An 18,757-nucleotide genomic window follows, 5' to 3' on the forward strand; every position below is an offset into this window, starting at 1 on the left:
GTAAAAGAATCCATCTTGCACAAAAAGTTGATATATAAGTAGAAGTCTTTTGCTATTTCCTTCAGCATTGCCAATGAGAAGGCAATGGAGAGTGCAGTGGTTTTCAAACCTGATTGTGCCCACCTTAGAAGTTTCACTGTATGAGAAGTACACTATGATCAGACTTCTGTGAGTGTGGGATCACAACAAACATTGGTGAAAAGATTGCTGCCAAGCAAAGCAACAGAAGGTGGTAAAAGCTCATGTTACAACTGAAAATTGTAAAAAGAACATGTGCAGATCCATATCTTCATGAATTGGCTGGGTTATGGCTTGTGGTTTTTAATTCAAATGACTGGTGTAGGTCAGATTTAATCAGTCATGTAAGCAACCCTGATTGACTGCATTTTCAAGATCAATCAAATTAGGAGCTAACACATATGGTGAAAAAAGACATATTAAGGTATTGCTGCTATACTGCCTGACCATCTGTTGCTTTTACTCCTGACTGCCTGCTTCTTGGAATATTTTCTATGGTTTGATCAATGTCAAGAATGAATCCATCTTTGCCATGTTAAAACAAAAAAGTACAAAGCATAAGTGCAGCGTGTCAGAGACACAAGGAAGGACTACAGGTATGTTTTAAGATCACAATGACAGTAAAGAGTCAAACAGACATTATATCAGGGCATTCATAAATAAGTGCTTCCAAAATTCTCCCTATTCCTAGTGCATGAACTCTGGTTCCAAAACAACTTCCTTTGTTTGTGGAACTGTTTTTTTTTTTTTTTAATTGTTCCTTTAAAAAATAAATAAATCTGTATTTTATATCTGAATTTTACATTGTACACTCTCTTTGCACTGTCTGTTATAGGTTGTTTTAAGTCCCTTCAATATGCAGTCATTCAATAAGTTAATTCAAATTCAAAAGTTAAATTAACAGATGTGGCATAGGCATTCGGGTGAAGGGCAGCCTTGGCAACCTGGTTCTTGCTGTAACTCAGGCTGGGGAGTGAGCAGACTCCTTCAGGCCGGCTGCCTGTCCACAATCATTCCCAGGAATGTCAGTTGGAAACAATGTCAGTGATAAACAAAGAAAATGCGAATAGTGCTGCCTGGAACCAAGTGGGTCGTGCTCTGGGAAAAAGTTCAGCATCTCCATCATCCTTGAAGCAAACTACTAGAAGTATAAACTGTAGCTGTGACACTGTTAAAACTGATGCTGTTTCCAAAGTTGAGCTTGCCAAAATGAAAAACCTGTTCATGTTGTTCAGTCAGACCTCCTTACTCAAGAAAAACACAAAACAAAAGCAGCAAAATTCTAGTGTGCACCTTCCAGAGAAGCGTGTGCTTGGTTCCTATCATGGCAAGATAGTTTAATCTAAGATAAACTCTTTCAGAAAACCACAAGAGGATGAGGAGAGAAGGTCCGGCCCGTTCCCAGCCAAGCCAGCTCACCGGTGTTCAGGCTGGGGGCCGTCTTTGCCCCCTCGGAAGGAGGGAGCAACAGAGCACTAGGTCCAGCATATCTGGGTCTGGGCGTGGCATCAGGGCTATATAAGCCCCACCCCCACCCAGAACGTCGCAGTTCTTTTGGCTCTCTGGATAGAGAGCCACGTGCGGGCATCGCTGCGCAAAGGACGAGGCCTCGGAGCATCGGGGGACTGTGTTGGTTGGTGGAAGTTCGAGGCGCGAGCAGCGGCTGTGCGATGCTGGTGGCGGCTGAGGTGCGAGCGGCGGCTGTGTCGCGCGAGCATTGTGCAGAGCGTCCATTCTTTGCTGAGCCTGGTGAAGTGTGCGGCTGGGTGGTAGTCGGCCATTGGCGCTTGCGGCGGCCATTTTAGAGCGGTTACTTCTCTGGGAGGCAAGGGAGTTTGAAAGCGTGCGCGGTGGCCATTTTAGGGTGCATATAGTCTGATTGTGCAACGGCAAGGGGTCTTAGGGGTGCCTTGGGTGGACGTCACCTCTCCACCACCCCTTATTCAGACCGGGTAGTCCGAGCTCCCCTCACAATACTGTAGTGGTGAAGTGTGGAGTGCGGTGCGGGGCTTTTAGTCTTCTCAGCCACCTTTCCTGTGACCCCCCCCCGGTCCAGTTCCAGTGGACTAGCGGGCATTTGGGGGAAGCTGCTCTGGGCCTGGCTTGGCCTTCTTATCCTTGGATTGGTCATGTGGTTAAGGGTTGCACTACCATTCTAGGCACCCCTCCACCTATTGTGTCATTGGAGCTGTGAGTTTGAGCAGGGGATTTTTACACCTTTTGGGAGGGTTAACCACAGTCACTGTTCGGGCCTAGCTGCCGTTGGAGGCGTCTTTATGGCACCTAAGAAGGGGCAGGGCAGGTCCAAGGGCAAACAGCCTGCCTGCCCACCCATCCCGGGGGTGTGGTCAGCAACCAAGTCCTACTGAAGAGTTGGGGCAAGGGGAGCGGGTTCGAAATGCCATCATGGGGCAGTTGGAGGCCCTGGAACAAGAAAGGGTGGCCATGGGCGCTCCCATCTGGGAAGGGCTGACTTTTGAGTCGGAGGTGCTGTCCCGCTTATCTGCCTTACAGGGCGGCGCATCTGAGCCCGAACCACGGCTGGAACTGGACCAGGAGGATGACCCAGATGAGGGTCCGTCGGGAGAGCTGATGAGCAGTGGCGCGACTGGAGGCGGCATGCGGCAGACCCCGGGCAGGGCTGGGGTGTTCTTGGGCAATGGTGGTAAGCTCCCTCTTCAGCCGGTGCAGGGGTGGCCATGGGGCCCTATACAAATGCCCCCCCCCGCCAGAAACGGGAGGAGCGGCTTGGGGCATCAGGCAGAGCGGGATGTCCGAGCAGTGGGGCTCCGGGCTGCCATGGGCTTGGGGTCTTCAGGGAGCAGCCCCCCTAGGTAGTTCAGGTTTCCCACCCGTTGGCCAGCAGGTGGGCCCGGTGGCGACACCTGCAGTCCCCGCTGCCCCACCCACCCCTGGCGTTTTTCCCTGGGGCGGGCAACAATATGCTCACGGGCAGGGTGTGTGGCCTGGTGTCCAGGGTGGCAGGTGGTACTACCCACCAAACCCTTATGCCAGTATACCTTTTCACATGCTCCCTTATGGCGACACCTCATTGCCTCTGGGGGATCATTTAACGACTGTCACACGGGAAAAAATCCTACGTGGGGAGTATGTTGACGTGTTCAGCCTCCTTTTCAGGGAGCTCAAAAAGAAGAGCAAGGACGAGCTCGATGAGAAGGAAAAAGAAAAATTAAAATGTAGGAAGGTGGATAGGACGTGGGCAAACTGGTTGCCTGGCTTTTTGATTTATGCGGGTGTCATTGCCAGGGCGCAGCCGGCCCGCGCGGCTGCGCTGTTCCAGTACATAGACAATGTTTACCGGGCATATACGGATTTCGTCGGTGCAGCATGGCTGCAATACGACGAGGCCTTCCACATGAGGGCCGCCTTTAACCCGGGGCTGCCATGGGACCAGATCAACCAGCAGCTGTGGCTGCAGTTGATGTCCCCGGCAAAGCCAAACGTGGGGGACGGGTCCGATAGCGGGCATTTGGTCCAGAAACAGCAACAACAACAGTTTACTGCAGGGGCCCATGTTACTGCGGGCCAGCCGGTTCAAACCCGGCTGTTATGCTGGGAGTTCGCATCTAAGGGAGTGTGCCCCAGGAAACCCTGTAAGTTTAAACACAAGTGCCCACTTTGTAGTGGGGCTCACGCCCTCTCCGCCTGTAGCAGGTCAAAGCCTAGGGCCGGGGGTAAGCACCCCGGGGGCGGAGGCGGTGGTGGACAGCAGCCCCCTGGTAAAGGGGCCCAGCCCCATTAGTCTGAAGGTACTCAATAGGTTATTGAGAACGTGCCCACACAAGGCGGATGGCCAGTATTTGCGGGATGGGTTTACTTTTGGGTTTCGGATCCCTTACCAGGGGACAAGGGCCCCCCTTTTAGCTCCTAACCTCCGTTCGGTGGTGGGTCTCAAGCACGTAGTTCGAGCCAAGATAGCTAAGGAGTGCCAGGAGGGCACGTTGAGGGTATCTCCTTTGGGCGTGGTGCCTAAGAAGGCGCCTGGGGAATATCGCCTTATTCACCACCTGTCTTACCCCAGGGGGGCGTCAGTGAACAACACCATCCCTGAGGAATTATGTTCAGTGCGGTACACTTCCTTTGACCAGGTGGTCAAAGTAGTGCGAGACTGTGGGATTGGGGCCAAGATGGCTAAATGCGACATCAAGTCGGCATTTCGCCTCTTGCCTGTCCACCCCAAGGATTTTGAGCTCCTGGGTTTTTCTTTTGAAGGGAAATTTTATATGGATCGCGCTGTACCGATGGGTTGTTCGGTATCTTGCGCCGCATTCGAGCGCTTTAGCTCCTTTGTGGAATGGGCGTTGAGGGACAGGACGGGGCTTAGCGATACTGCACATTATCTGGATGATTTCCTTTTCGTTGGTCCAGCGGGCTCCAGACAATGCGCCAGGTTGTTACACTCCTTCCAAGAATTAGCCCTCGAACTCGGGGTACCTTTGGCACACGAGAAGACCGAGGGGCCCAGTATGGTGCTTACATTTTTAGGCATCGAGCTCAACAGCCATCAGCAGGCTTCCCGGCTGCCGGAGAATAAGGTTGCTGATATTAAGGTCTGGTTAGCCACCCTGAGGGGGCTGCGGAAGGTTTCGCTGTTGGAGTTACAGCAGGTGGTGGGTCACCTTAACTTTGCATACAAAGTGGTAGAGCCAGGCAGGGCATTCTTGAGGCGTCTTTGTGATGCTGTGAGTCAGTTGCGGCTCCCTCATCATCGGGTCCGAGTGACTGCTGGAATGCGGGCGGACCTGGAGGTCTGGGAGGGGTTTTTGGAATCTTTTAACGGTGTTTCCTTTTGGAGGGAGGATCTGAAGATCGAAGCCGAGCTGCAGATCTCTTTGGATGCATCTAGAGCTAGTGGGTTCGGGGTATACTTTAGGGGGCACTGGTGTGATGAGCAATGGCCCGCGGAATGGTTGGACAGCGGGCTCTGTAGGGATCTGACATTTTTAGAATTTTTCCCTATTTTGGTTGCCGTTTGGCTCTGGGGTGAGCAGCTCGCCAACCATTCGGTGCTCTTTTGGTGCGATAACATGGCTGTAGTACATGTTATGAACTCCTTGTCCTCTAAGTCAGTGTTGGTAATGAACCTGGTCAGGTCATTCACACTTCGTTGCCTTCGATTGAATATTTTATTCCTGGCAAGGCACGTACCCGGAGTCTGCAACGGGGTGGCGGACGCTCTATCTCACCAACAGATGGAGCGTTTTTGGCAACTGGCCCGAGAAGCGGACCCGCGGCTGGCGCAGATGCCCTTGGACCTCTGGCAACTTGGGAAGCAGAAACCGGTAGGGCCATTCAGCTGGCTTTAGCTCCTAATACCAGAAGGGCATATGATAGAGCAGTTTTTCAATTCCGGGAGTTTAGGAGTGCCGCTGCACTGCAGGATTGTTGGCTGATTCCGACGGCTCACATCATGCAATTCAGCGTGTACCAGAAAGGGAGAGGCTTGGGGCTGAAGACTATCAGGGGCCAGCTGGCAGCATTGGCCTTTGTTAGTAAAGCCCATGGGTTTGCTGAGAATACGGGTGATTTTAGGGTCAGGAAGATGTTAGAGGGTTGGGCTAAGGAGCGTGGTCCACGGTGGATGCCAGGCAACCCATATCTCCTTCTGTTCTTAAGGGGTTGTTTGGGAGTTGGCCAGGTGTATGTTCTTCCCCTTTCGAGGCTGCACTGTTTCACGCGGCCTCGTTGATGGCCTTTTTCGGCGCTTTGCGTATTAGCGAGCTGGTAGTACAGTCTAAAGCTGATACTTCTGGGAGGGCGCTCCAGGCCGGGGACGTCAAAATTGAACAGAGTCAGATTTTTTTGACAATTCAGCGGTCCAAGACTGATCAATGGCAGAGGGGATCCATCATCACGATTGGACAATGTGCCTTGCCGAAACTGTGTCCGGTTAAGGCAGTCAAGCATTATGCTCAGCTTAGGGGCGAAGAGGGGGGCCCCTTCTTTAGGCATGATGAGGGATCCCCCCTCACCAAATATCAGTTTTGGGCCGTAACAAGCAGGGCCCTGGCTGGGCTGGGTTTGAAGGGCGTCAAGTTTGGGACGCACTCATTCCGAATTGGAGCGGCCTCCACAGCTGCTACGATGGGTTACACGCCCTCCGCTATCCGGCACATTGGCCGGTGGCGGTCGGCGGCTTATAAATCCTATGTGTGCCCGTTGGTCACCTAAGGGGTCGGTGGTTGGGCGTCGGTTTGTTGCCTTCTGTAATTATCTGTTGCTGACAGTTTTCTGTTTTTTCAGGTGCTGGGGCTCGTGGTGAGAGGCGTCATATTCTCATCTGCGGGCACAGCATGGTGTTCTGGGCTGCCCATCATGCCAGGTGGTCTCCAGTGGGCACCCAGCTGGGCCTCAGCGCGTGGGCAGTTGTAGAGTGGCTGGGTCATTGGGGCCTGCATTGGCCTGGGATTATGCCCTTGTTGTTTAGGGAAAGGGTGGCACCTCCTCCACACATTTTGGTCGTTCACTTGGAGGGGAACGACTTGGGGTTGCTGCAAGGGAAGGCTCTCTCACAGCAGGCACTGGCCGATCTCCGGGAAATTAAGCGGAGATGGCCGGGAGAGATCCTGGTGTGGTCAGCAATACTGCCACGCAGGGTTTGGAGGTGTGCCCTTTCACCTGGGGGGATTGAGCGCGCTAGGCGCAAGGCCAATAGGGCCCTTCAGAAAGCCATGGAGGATGGATTGGGGATTTTTTTCCCTCATCCGGCCATACAGGTTGGGAATGCGGACCTGTATCGGCCAGATGGAGTTCATCTTTCTGAGTTGGGCAACCGGGCCTTTTTAGAAGAGATGTGGCAGGTTTTGCGGACGGCTCTGGGCCGTCCATTGGGGCGCTAATGCCTAAGCAGAGGCTTGGCATTGGTGGTGGCTGGAAGATGTTTGGCCACAGGGTTTTCAGGGGAGCACCTATGGCCTAGCACTGTTGGTGCAGTGGTCTGTATGAACCGCAGATGGGCTACACGGCTCAGTGCGGGGAATGCAGATCATGGGGAGCCTCACCTGGGCAGATCTTTCCATGGGGGATTGATGCTAGCCCAGGTGAAGAATGGCTGGGGGCCTGGCCGCTCAGCTACAACCCGAATACAACAGGCTTGTGTTGGGGGCAGGGTGGCTCGCCCTTTGGACAAGGCGGGGTCAGAGGGTGACCCCAGGGCTTGTCCCGTTCAGGTCCCATCCCTGCCAGTTAATGGTTATAAGTTATTTAATAAAGTGGCCCGGTTTTTACACCCAACACTTGTGTCTGTCTCTTCATTCCGATTGGGGGGGGGCAAAGAATTCTTTGACTGCTCCTGCTAAGCCATTGGCAAAGACTGAGTCTGGAAAGGACAGGATTACTAACACAAGGAATGCTTCTAAACCCATACATATTGCATCACTTCAAACCAAGTCTCTTGTTAAGGTATTGGTTGCCCAGCCCAAAGCCATCTGGAAGCATGAGAAACCATCAATCAGGACTTCAGTGGTGAATAAAGTGTCTATCCAAAAAAAGCCCAAAGAATTGGACACCAGTTTTAAAAACAGTACCATGTAATGCCGCTAACTCTGAACAAAGACCAAAGAAAGCAGTTCCACTGATAGGAGCTTTGGCAGGCTCTGCTTCTGAAAGTAATGATACTAAGCATGTGTTGGCTTCAAAAACAGTTGGCAACAGGAAAAGTGCTCTGCTTCGGTCTGCAAAAATGAGAAGATCTCAACTGGCTGAATGGTAAGCATCTAAAAGGAAAGTATTGAAGAAGCCACCTGCTTCCTTACCAACGGTTGCTCAGTGTGCAACAGAAACAGAACAAATAATAAAAAAAACAACTGAATTCTTCTGGGCTGCTACAGCAGAGGAAGATGAACAAGAATGATTTAGTGATACGGTCAATAAAACTCTCATGGAATGTCTGTAGCGAGCCCTCTCAATACCTGCACTACGCCACGCAAGGCGTAGGAATCAATATGCACTACGCCATGCAAGGTGGGGAATCATGGCTAACCACCAAATTAAGGTGGTCCCAGGCTATCTCTCCCTAATAAGCCAAAAATCCTCACGGGTCTGCAATACTAACGCCTTGCCTTTTATTAGCCCAAGATCATTCCTTCCAAGATGAATGATTAGTACCTGAGGAGGAGGGCCCACCTTCCCATGGAATAGCAAAGACAGCAAGACAGGTCACTGAAGACCCCGGTGCCCCTGCCACTCGACAGAAACATATTGGCTGAATCCCAGCTGACTGCCGACCGAAGTTCTCCGAGCCTGATGTGTGGCCCAAAACACATAGCTGTGGCCACAGATGAGAACTCGGCTCCTTTGGCCAGGAACAGCAGCATCCAAAAAGAAAAAAAACAGTCAAACAAGAAACAAAAGTAACATTTCAACCCAACAAACGAAGCTAGGAACTGAGCAACAGTCGAACATAAGATTTGTAGGCCGATGAGCGCCAACAGCCCAAGCGCTGAATGGAGGAGGAAGAATATCCCAAAGCAGCAGCTGTAGAGGCTGCCGCAATTCTAAAGGAGTGGGTACCAAACTGCAACCCGGACAACCCTAGCTTACCTAAAGCCCGTGATGTCACGGCCCAAAACTGATGCTTTATCAGTGGGCTACCATTATGGTGACAAAACAAAAACCCCTCCTTGGGCCCCAGAACTGCTAAATAAGCAGCCAAAGCAGAAACTGGGCACAACTCAAGCTCAGAGCAGGTGCCAGCTCCAGCATGGTACCTTTTTGACACTGGTCCATCTTAGAGCGTTGAACGGAAATGACCGCCTTACCCCCCACTAACCTCAGGTCCTGTAGCAGCAAAGCCTTACCAGAAGCATCATTTCTGGAACCTGCCACTAGCTCACTGACTCTAAGGGCCCCCAAAAAGGCAACCAAGGACTCCGCATGAAACAGTGTGGATTCGAAATAAGATGCACACACTGTGCCCCAAACCCTTTTCAGGCCCCTAAGAATCAGAGGGGAAATAGCTTTCCGTGTGTCAGGCCTGGGCCCAGCCTCTCTGGCCTACCCCTCCAGCATCTTTCGAAGATGAAAGTCAGCTGTTTTCTCCTTATATCCCAGCGCCTTGCTAGCAAAAGCCAAAGCAGACAGGCACCCCCTAATGGATCGCACGGCCAGTCCCTTACCTCTTAGAGAAACACAATAGTGAAGCAACTGCTCCACCAGGAGGGGCCAAACAATGTGATACCCTACCTCAGCCCTAAAGTCCTCAAACTGCCACACAGCACGTTCGTAAGAATTCCTGGTGCTAGGAGCGATAGCGAGGCCTATCACTCTGCAGGCCTCGGCTCTCCAATCAGCCATAGTTCTTGGGGCATTGGCGCCGGCTCGCAATTGGCTTCTGGGGCCAGCTGATGAAACCTCTCCATCTGTTTATGAGAGAAAGCGTCAGCCACCCCGTTATTCACCCCAGGAACATGCTTGGCTAAAAACAATATGTTAAGCCGCAGACAACGGAGAATGAAGGTCCTCACCAATCTAATAAATCGAGATTTGGATGAAAGGGAATTAATGACGTGGACCACCGCCATGTTATCACACCAAAAATGAATTGTGTGATTGGCCATATAATTCTCCCACAGCCAAACTTCAACAAGAATGGAAAAGAACTCAAGAAATGTAAGATCTCGGTTCACACCTGCCTGAACCCAAGAGTCTGGCCAAGTATCCATGCACCAACGTCCACAGAAATAAACCCCAAAACCTAAAGACCCAGCAGCATCAGACATGACCTGAAGCTCTGCCTCAAGCCTCATATTATCTCTCCAAAAGGAGATCCCATTAAAGGACTCCAGAAATTCTTGCCAAACCCTCAAATCTTCCCTCATGCTGCTGGTAACTCGTGTTCTGTGCTGAGGCAAGCATAGTCCTGCCATAGCTTCACATAGCCTACAAAGAAAATCTCATCCCATAGCAACCACTTTGCAAGCAAATTTAAGATGCCCAACCAGCTGCTGGAGCTCAAACAATGTGACCTTTTGTTTAAGAAGAAAGGCATTAATCCTACTCCTCAAATCTGCCACTTTTTGGATAAGTATTCTGAACAATTGCGCCAGGGTATCCAGCTCAGTCCCTAAAAAGATAAGCTTTTGGGCCAGACCCTCCATTTTTTCCTGAGTTTTTCCTAGAACTCCCAGTTCTGCAGCCAGCTCAATAAAGCCAGACAACAGCTGAGCACAACGACCAGTCCCTGCAGGATCCACAAAAAGGTAGTCATCCAAATAATGAACAACATCCTGCAAACCAACTTTTCCGCGAACAGCCCACTCTAAGAATGTGCTGAAACACTCAAAAGCTGCACACAAGACAGAGCAGCCCATTGGCAATGTAAAATTGCCATGTAAAATTGACCCTAAAAGGAAAATCCCAACAGCTCAAAATCAGCAGGATGTACAGGTAAAAGGCAAAACGCAGATTTAATATCGCATTTGGCCAACTCTATCCCCTTACCGCATCATCGCACCACGCCAACGGCCTGATCAAAGCTGGTATACCTGACTGAACATAAATGCTCAGGAATCCCATCATTAACAGACTTCCCTTTGGGGAAGGACAGGTGGTGAATCAAATGAAATTCACTAGGCACCTTTTTAGGCACCATGCCCAAGGGGGAAACCCTAAGGTTAGGCACAGGGGAATTAGAAAATGGGCCCAAAATCCTGCCTTCAGCCAACTTTTTGACCACCTGCTCTAAACCTTTAACAGAATGCTGATTCCCAGTCTGAAATGCGATCCGAGGCCCCTGAAAAGGAATCCTAAATCCTAACTTGAAACCTTTCAGCAGGTAAACACTATCAACCCTTCTCAGATACCTGGATAGCCAGTGTTCAAGAGGTCCCACCCTTATCGGACTGGGCCCTTTTCCAGCCTGGTAATTACCTCTGCCCTCTCCTGGTTTCTTTTGGTTCCTATGCAGCCGGGCTTTTGGGCAGTTACTGAAGGAGTGAGAGCTGCCACACATGGGGCATTCATGCTTGAACTGACAAGCTTTTCTACTACACACTCCTTGGGAACCAAACCCCCAACAAAGCAGGCGGGGTTGAACCACCTGCCCCGCTGAACTGCGGGAAGAGGCTGCCAAAGCTGAAGAAGTTGCTGCTGACCTGGCCACCAAATGACCGCTATCAGAGCGGTCACCCAAATTTGGCTGCGCAGGAGACATGACTTGTAGCCACAGCTGCTGGCGAATGCGATTCCACTGAAGGGAAGGGTACAATGCAGCCCTCATCCTGAATTCCTCATCATATTGAATCCAGGCAGGCCCACTAAACATTGTGTACCCCTTATAAATTATATCCATATATTGGATAAGCGCAGCCTCCCTCCAAGCCTGGGCATGTGCAATCACTCCAGCATAGATAAAAAACCCAGGCAGCCAATTGGCCCAAGTCCGGTCCACTTTGCACTTCTTCAATTTTTCTTTTTCCTTGTCATCCAAGTCCTCCTTATCCTTCTTCTCCAACTCCCGGAACAGGAGGGAGAAGATATCGACATACTCACCCGTTAGGATCTTATCTTTTGTTGCAGGCAACAAATGATCACCTAAAGATAATGCTACATCGCCAAAAGGTAAGGCGGTAAAAGGGTCTGCCCCATAAGGAGAAGGGAAGCCCCAACCCCCCATAAAAGAGCCTGCAAAACCCGGCCAAACTCCACAAGGGCCACACTGTCCAGTCAACCAAGACCAATTTGGCAGTGAGCCCATACCTGTTGGGGGAGAAAACCCAGAACTCGCAGCAGAAATGCCAGGCATGGCAGGCGTGGCATGATCCCATGGACCCCAAGGCCAAACCAGCCCAGCATATACCTGTGAAATGTCCCCATCATTACCTACAGATCCAATAGGCACCAGAGTCGACCCAGGTCCAGCACCTCCTGATGATGGCACTGAATCCTGATCTGGACTGCCGAGACCCATGGCACTGCCAGCAATGAATGCACTAGACCTGCCCTCGAGAATAGATAACCTGGTTAACATATTCACCTGGAACACCCTTTTAGAAGCCTTTTCCAATCCTACCCTCTCTGAAGGAGGAATACCAGACGCTTCCTCCAGCGCCAACAGCCTTTGCATAATAGCTGCATTAACTCCATCCTCGCCCTCATCAACAGAAGAAGATAAAGGCGGTGGTGGCCTCTTTGGCGGAGCCTTAGGGGCCTTTGGTGCAGGCTGCTTCCCCTTGGATTTCCCAGACCCCTTTCTATCTTTGCAATGCTCAGGGCCAATAAGAACCCACAAAATATACCCAAGTGGCACCCTATGAAGGTGCCCCCAAAGCCTCCCCTCACTACTAAATAGCCCCTGGAAGCTGTAAAAATGCCTGCCTATGCGAAGCTGTCCCAAGCTAGGGCAGACCCACAAAATGGCCTCCCCTCAAAATCCTCCTAAAATGGCCGCCTTCTCTCAGAGAAAAAAGGGAACCAAATATGGCCACCGCCCCACACAACAAGAAGGGGAAGCAAAATATGGCTGTCTCTGCTAAAACACCACCACCCCAACCCAACCAGGGGATCCAAACAAAAAAAAAACCCTTTGCCCTTCAAAAGAAGAGAAAGAACAAACCACAACAAAAGGAAAAACAATTTTAAACCCAACAGCAATCGGCTGTATGTGACCCACAGAAACACCCTTGCCACCCAATTATGGTGAAAAAGTGTGTGTGTGGGGGTGATAATAAACCGATAAACTGGCTGTCAATGGAGCTCCTTTCCCTCCCATGAAGCTCAATGCCCAGCCAGAAGCAAACCAGCTCGAGCACACTGCTCCTTTCCTGCTTATCAGCGACCAGATCGCTGATAAGCAACACCTGCACCGAAACTGACAAGGGGGGGAGCTCAACAGCAGTCAGGGAACCCCCGCACCATCCCAGAGCATAAGAAAACGCTCCCGCCCAAACCGATCCTCATCTGGGAACTGAAGCAGGGAGCGGAGGTCCGGCCGTTACAATGGCCAAGCCCCTCCCCCTCAAACGTGCGCCCAAACATGCTGCAAATCCTCCCTTCCCTTCCAGGGAGGCAAAGTTTGCCCCAGCTGCTAACGACAAAAAGATCTGAAATTTCTAACCCAGTGAGACACCCCTGCCCCAATCTATGCAGTTGTCTGTTGGCTCTTGGGTGGGAGATACATGTTTTTGTGCTCTCCCTATTGGCGGGATGCGCAGCAGTGGTGATTTTGGCAGCACCGCAGCAGCCGTCTGCAGTGGCGTGTGACAAGGGAAGGTGTGCAAGTTACCAGATATACTGAAAGATCACGGTCCATGTGTTTCTTCACTAGAACAGCTTAGAGAACTGGGAGAAGAAGTTACCGCCTTTGTCTATAGATCAAATAATGCATTACACAAAGAGCAAAACGGGGGGATGGTACACATGCGCTGAGGAAGCCGGCTGTTTGCTCGTCCTCCTCTTCAGATTGGAATTTTAAATAGCTCAAAAGAATGTAAATAGCCCTTTGGCAAGACTAATTGAAGAAGGAGCTTACTTACGAAGGTCTAAGAACGTAAGAATTCCTTTCTGGGGTCCCAGAGGGTAAGATAACAACTCTTATTATCAAATTAAGGAGGCAACGCCCAGGCTAATTACTCAGTGGTTGCGTGTAGCTCCAGAAGAGTGAGAAACTATGGCTAAAACCATTAAGGAGTTATCAGAGCAGGTGTCTGCTTTCCAGGCTTTAATAATGTCATCCCAGGACCAGATAAGATCCGAAATTAAGTCAGTGAGAGAGGCAGTTTCAGAACTTGCAGCTGAACTCAAAGACACATGGAGCATTGCTATCTCGGCTAACGAGCTAGCTTTATCTAACAAGCAGAAGATAGCCCAGCTGAATACGTAGCTTACAGAACTCTCTGACCGTAACAGAAGAGCAAATTTTATTCTGGGTGGAATTTCAGAGGAAATAAATAATAAACTGCTGGAAGGAACTCTTATAGACTGGATGGGTGAGCAAGGAGTTACTCTGCAATCTCAGGACATTGAGAGGGCTCATAGACTGCAAAGGAGACAAGATGGAGGTGCCCCAAGGGAAGTTATAATCAAATTTTCAAGGGAAAAGACTCAGCAGACAGTTTTCAAGACTTTGAAAAAAAAAAGAAAGATCTCTCTTTTAGAGGAAGGAAAGTCTGGGTGAGGGAAGACTTTTGTCAGGAAAGCATCAGAAAGAGGAGGCTAATGAGACCCTTTGGGCAAAAATTATATGACAATAAGATCAAATTCTCTTGGGGGTACCCTTCCTCAATAATTATTTTTATAGAGGAAAAAAGGCTGGTGGCTCGCAACCCTAAGGAAGCAACAGATCTCCTTACTCACCTGGGCATCGCCACAGACGACCTGAGAGATCCAAGAGAGGAAGAAGAAGAAGAAACAGTGGATGTCGATGTGGACCTGGGGGAAGGAAGCTCAAGTAGACAAGAGAAAAGGCCAAGGACGGACTACTAAAGGGAAGTATAAAACAATTTGAACTAACTTTAGGTAGAAGCTAGAAGGGGAGGGTCGGGGTGCGTACTCCCTGGAAGATGGAAGACAGGATGATTGCCTCATCCAGAAAGTTGTCTATGCCACAGGGGAAGGGAATGGGGGGTGGGTTTTTAGTAAGAATTAAAGTAAAATACCCTCAGCCAGTAGGGCCCAAGTTTGTTACAAATAAAGAGAATGTATAGGTCTTTAAGAGTGCTTTAACTGAATGTGAATGGCCTAACATCAAATCTTAAGAGATTTAGAGTAATTAAAATGGCTAAAGAACAAAGAAGTGATCTGTTGTGCCTCCAGGAGACTCACAAAAAAAATAAATGATAGAAAACCATTGATAAAAGACTTGAGATGGCAGGTTTTAGCAGAAGCAAGAGGGTCTTCCAAAGCCAGAGGGGTAGCTACAGTGATTCGTAGGGATACTAAAGTGGAGGACATTGAAAAATTAGTAGATAAGGAAGGTAGATATCTGTTAGTTAAGTTTAAGCTGGAAGCCATAAAAATCACTATAGTAAATGTTTATGCACCAAATAAAAGACAAAGGAAATTCTTAAACTTGGTTTTTAAGATAATACAACAGTTTTCAGAGGGCGAACTAATTGTAGTGGGTGATTTAAATATGGACATAACCAAGAACAATAGTATTAAGCTAAGAGATTGGGGCTTGAAGGACACTCATGAGTTTACCGACACGAGACCCAGCCCGACACACATTTCTAGTAGACATAAAACAGCATCCTGCTTAGATTATATAATTTTGGAAAAAAATAATAATATGGCGGTTAAAGAGATTAAGACCCATCCAATTTTGATTTTGACCATACCCCTATAAGTATAGAACTACAACTAAAACTTCCCTCGACAAACAGACCTTGGAGATATAACAACCTGGTAATGGCAAAAGAAGAGGATAGGGAATACTTAATGACACAGTTAAAATTATATTTTAGGGAAAATAGAGGAACTGTGTCAACTAATATATTATGGGATGCTGCTAAAGCGGTAATAAGGGGCCATTTGGTTAGGAAAGAAAAAGACATAAAAAGAGAATGGTATAAAAAAAGGCAAACGAAACTTAATGAATTGGAGGAGTTACAAAAAGAAATAATGGGAAAGTGTAATCCTAGCTTAGAGATTAGTATTAAAGAGATTCAAAAACAGTTGGAGGCCTTAGATATGGCAACAATGTAGAAAAAGGAAATAATGGTTAGGAACGACTTCCAGAGGAATAGTATTAATACAGCAAAAAGGTTAGCTAGTTATTTGAAAGTTAAAAAGGCAAAACAATCAATTAGAAGTATAAAAATTAATAATAATACAACTCAAAACTCTAAGGAAATCACTAAGGCATTTGAGGATTTGTATAAAAAGTTATATATGAAAAAGAATATAATGGAGGTGTGGGACGCACCTAAGCTAATCACAGAGGAGGAAGCGAAAGCCTTACTGGGGGGTGAGATTACACTCCAAGAGATGAAGTAATAAAAGCGCTCAAAAAAGGTAAATCACCAGGGCTGGATGGCTTTACTTCTGACTTTTATAAAGAAATGGTAGAAATCATAGCACCCGAATTGCAGGTAGTTTTTAACGAAGTCTTGGAAGGAAAGAAAGCCCCGGACTCATGGAAAGAAACAGAAATAATTTTGATATTAAAGCCCCAGAAAGACCCGGAAGAAGTAGGTTCGTATAGGCCCATTAGTTTACTAAATCAAGATTATAAGATCTTTGCTAAGGTTTTAGCAAATAGACTTAAGAGAGTTATCCCGTCAATTATAAAAGGGGACCAATACGGCTTTATTGAGGGTAGATCTATTGCTCATCCCATTAGAAATATCTTAAATGTACTGCACCATGGCCAACAGAAAAAAATAGCTCTGTTAAAGTTGGACGTTTACAAAGCCTTTGATACTCTCTCACATGAATTCTTGTGGCAAATATTAAAGAAGATAAGTTTAGAGGAACGGTTCTCACAGGCCATACAGGAAATATACAAAGGTGGTAAGGCAAAAGTAAGAGTCAACACTGATCATTCACAAGCGTTTCCAATTCAAGGGGGGTAAGACAAGGCTGTCCACTATCCCCGCTCATATTTATAATAGCTACAGAACAACTAGCAGAGCGAATTAGGAACGCGGGGAGAATAGAGGGGTATAAGTCAGGTAACGAAGAAATGAAAATTAATTTATTCGTGGATGATATCATAGTAATTATGTCAAACCCCAAAGACGGAGTTAAAGAGATTAAGATAATTTTAGATGATTTTGAAAAGTGTTCAGGGCTAGGAGTGAATATGGCAAAAGCAGAAATTCTATACCTTAATGTTAATAGAGAGGAAAAACAGGAAATAAATAGGATTACGAATATAGGAATGGGGGCCAAGAGACTTAAATACCTAGGGATAGTCCTGCAACGAAATATGGACAAAATGATAAAGGAGAACTATGGTAAAGTATGGAAGAAAATAGAGAGAGATATGAATAAATGGAATAATAAAATACTAGGGATATCAACTAGAATAAGATCCCTTAAAATGTTCTTGATACCAAAGTTAATGTATTTATTCCAAACGTTGCCCTTAGGTTTGAGGAAAAATCAAATTGAACAATGGAATAAAGCAATTAAAGTGTGGATTTTAAATAATAAAAACTGTAGGTTTCATAAGAGAATTCTATATAACCTTAAATCAGAATTAGGTTGGGAATTTAAGTAAATATTAAGTAAATATTTAAGTAAATATTATGAGGCCTTCCAACTAAGAGCGTTACTAGAACTGAGTGAGGAAAAGGTACAGAAGTGGATTAATTTCGAGAATTCAGTTAACAGTGGTATTGGAAAATTTGGTATTTTTTCCACAGTGTCGACAAAAGATCTAAAATTAGCAATAGGGCCCAGAAGAGCATCACTAGAAACCTGGATGAAATGGTACCCACAGTGGCTAGGAAAGGTTTCAAGATGGACCCCCCTAGAAACTATTGTTAAGGAGGCGCAAGCTATAAAATGGTGGGAAAGGCTAAAAAACAAAGGCTATTATAGAGTGGGCGATATGTTTAGGGGTGGTAAACTAAAACCTTTACAGGAAATTACAGAAGATTTAGGTAATCAATACTGGTTAAACATAGCAGGCTTACATAAGATAGTTAAGAAGATCAGTGAAAAGGGAGAGCTTTGGTTAGACGCTCCAATAGAAGAGATATATAAAGTAATGGCCAAACAAAGGAAGGGTCTAGTGGGGTTACTATACAGAAAAAATGATTTCAAATAAAGATAAAATAATAGTATATTTACAAAAGATTTGGAGTCATGAAGGTCAGTTAACAGAGAGGTTGGCTGGGAAAATCTTGGAAGGACTAGAAGGGATTAAAGTAATCAAATTTAAAGAACTGGAATATAAATTTCTCACAAAATGGTATAAGACACCCGCACAAATAGCCAATATATTCCCAGGAATGAGTTCCAAGTGCTGGCATTGCAAACAATCTAAGGGTTGGTTTGCACATATGTGGTGGGAGTGTGAAGAGGTTAAGCCCTTCTGGGGGGAAATTATTGAATTTATTAGAAAAGTCTGCAATGTACCATTAACAATTGGCTTTAACATGATGTTAAGTACAATAGGAAGTCCGGCACTAAGTAGACCCACTCAAAACCTTGCCAAGGCGATGATATTTGCGGGGAAGGCGGTCATCGCTTTGGGGTGGAAAGATAAAAGTAAATGGTCAATAGAAATCTGGCACAACTATTTGTTTGATTACATACAGTCTGACATCGTGGCAACAATCAACAAGGATTCCACATGGGAAGATAAAGTCAAGGAAATCGAGACCAGATGGAACCCTTATTTAGAATGAATCTCGGGAGAAACAAGGAAGGACATTCAGTGGAAGATCAAGACTTTGTGCCCTTGGCTGAGGGGGAAAGACTAAGAGTAGATGGGGAGGGTTGGGGGGGGGGTTATTGGTAAATCTAACAATCATATGTTGTAATGGTCAATTTTACAAGAATTAATAAAACATAAAAATATTTATATAAAAAAATACACAAAGAGCAAAACAAAATGTGAATTTACAGAATTAAAACAATGTCTTCATGCAAGCATGACTCCCAGTCTCATGGCTAAGAAACCAATGCACATGGGAGGGTTAGTAGTGGCTGGTCTTAGCTATAATTATGGTTTCAATCTACATTGACTTAAACTATGGTTAACCCTAATTTATTTCTCTCTTACCCAGAGAATTAGCTTCATTGGTTAGAGGTAGGGATGTGCAAAAAA

The 18,757-nt window shown here is 47.2% G+C and overlaps 1 pseudogene; it reads left to right on the forward strand.

Annotated features, from left to right (window-relative positions):
• Positions 1–1,056: 1,056 nt before the first annotated feature.
• Positions 1,057–13,404, forward strand: LOC132570107 (cytoskeleton-associated protein 2-like; annotated as a pseudogene).
• Positions 13,405–18,757: the final 5,353 nt, after the last annotated feature.

Source organism: Heteronotia binoei, chromosome 4, assembly GCF_032191835.1.
Source record: "Heteronotia binoei isolate CCM8104 ecotype False Entrance Well chromosome 4, APGP_CSIRO_Hbin_v1, whole genome shotgun sequence".
NCBI classification, from domain to species: domain Eukaryota; kingdom Metazoa; phylum Chordata; class Lepidosauria; order Squamata; family Gekkonidae; genus Heteronotia; species Heteronotia binoei.